The sequence below is a fragment of the Mus caroli genome, chromosome 16, assembly GCF_900094665.2.
Source record: "Mus caroli chromosome 16, CAROLI_EIJ_v1.1, whole genome shotgun sequence".
Classification (NCBI taxonomy): domain Eukaryota; kingdom Metazoa; phylum Chordata; class Mammalia; order Rodentia; family Muridae; genus Mus; species Mus caroli.
The window spans coordinates 44,944,221-44,946,524 of NC_034585.1; positions in this window are offsets into that span (position 1 = coordinate 44,944,221).

The window sequence follows — 2,304 nt, forward strand, 5'->3', positions numbered from 1 at the left end:
TATGTTCATAGCAGCCTTATTTATAATAGCCAGAAGCTGGAAAGAACCCAGATGCCCCTCAACAGAGGAATGGATACAGAAAATGTGATACATTTACACAATGGAGTACTACTCAGCTATTAAAAACAACGAATTTATGAAATTCTTGGACAAATAGATGGATCTGGAGGATATCATCCTGAGTGAGGTAACTCAAACACACAAAAGAAGTCACTAGATATGCACTCACTGATAAGTGAATATTAGCCCAGAAACTTAGATACCCAAGATACAATTTGCAAAACAGAAGAAAATCGAGAAGAAGAAGACCAATGTGTGGATACTTCATTCCTCCTTAGAATAGGGAACAAAATACCCACTGAATGTTTTATAAAATCATCACAAATACACAACAGGAAAAAAAAAAGAAAGTATCTACAACCAATAACACTGGTTAAACTAGATATCTACATGCAAAAGTATGTAAGTAGATCCACATTTATCACCCTGCAAAAAACTCAAGTCCAAATGAATCAAAGACCTCAACATAAAAACCAAACACACTGAATCTGGTAGAAGGCAAAGTGGGGAATAATCTTATACACATTGGTTCAGAAGATAACTCTCTGAACAGAATGCTTATAGCATGAACACTGAGATAAACAATAAATGGGAAATAAACAACCAATGTGCACCTTAACTTGAGGCTCATTCTACAAGAGAAAGCCCATGCCTGATACTGCTTGAATAACTAGAAACTAGAGACTGGATAGCCCAGAGACCTAGGGAAGTGTCAAACACTACTGGTCTTAAAAGTAATGAAATAATTCCTAATGGAATTCTTCTATATTCATAGATCAGTGCCTTGTCCATTTGTCATCAGAGAGGCTTCCCACAGCAGCAGATGAGAACAGAAGTAGAGATCCACAGCCAGATGCTATGTGGAAAGTCTAAATTGTAGGTCTCCATAAGGTCCCTCCTCTAGGAGCTTAGGGAATCCCATATAAGAGGGGGCAGAAATATTGTAGGAGTCAGAGAGGATTGAGGAAACAAGGAGATAACAACCCACTGAATCACAAATCAATGCAAGACACGGGTGCTGCATGTGACTGCATCAGGCTTTCTGCGTATATGCTATGGCTATTAACTTGGTGTTTCTGTGAGACTCCTAACTGTGCCTTCGACGCTTTTGCCTATTCCTGTGACTCTTTTCCTCCTGCTGGGTTGTCTTTTCCATCCTCAAGGGCTTTTGCCTTGTCTTACAGTATTTTGTTTTGTTGTGTTTGACTGTGGTTTCTTGGAGGCCTGCTCCTTTCTGAAGGGTGAGAGAAGAAGGGACAGTGGATACAGGAGACTAGGGAAGTTGGGGGGAACTAAGAGGCATGGAGTGAGAGGAAAGTCTGGTTGGAATGCACTGTATGAGAAAAGAATCTATTAAAAAAAAAAAAACAGAAAACCTCCAAATTCTCAATGAAATATTTTGCAATGTTCGATAACTCAAACAAATTATGTTTAATAAGGAAAGATTGAGATCAATATGTTCTAGGCTTGTTTTTAATGGTATTTATATTTCACCAACTAAGAGGGATAAATCCATTTATGTATTCAAATTTTATTGAAGAAACTTCTTCATCACAAACATCTAGCATTAAAACCATCATTATCTGAATTGTCAGGTTTTTTAAAATTACAAACATAATGAAAAACTTTATGTTAACTCAAAATACATTAATTATAGTCTAGATTAACTATGGCTATTTTTTCAGATTGTTTTATTCAGAGAGCTTAAGCTTGAATACATTTCAGACCACTAAAACAATTTCAAATCAGCAAATGTATAAGGTCAGTAGCTGAACATATCTAACTTAAATATTAAAGGGCTAGATTATTCTTTTTGAGAATTATATTTACTATCTGAAAATCTAGGTTCACATGGTATATTGTCATTCATCTATAATAAGTGGTCTCCTCAGAGCCTCATGTAGGAAGGAAATACTCAGGGACCTTAGCACCTAGGATTATCTGTGCCAAGTAAGAAATGCTAAGTTTGAATAATAACCATCAATAATAAAATAAGTGATAGCATTTTTGAAATGTATTGTTTAGTTTTCTATTACTATAAAAATAAGCCCCACTTCCTGGTCATGGTGGTGTTCCCTGATAGTATATGCAGAAGAGGCAGAAGCAAGAGGATGAGGAGTTCAAAGTCAACCTAGGCTATACCTTAAAAGAAAGAAAGAGAGGAAGGAAGGAAGGAAGAAAGAAAGGAAGGAAGAAAGAAGAGGAAGGAAGGAAAGAAGGAAGGAAGGAAGGAAGGAAGGAAGG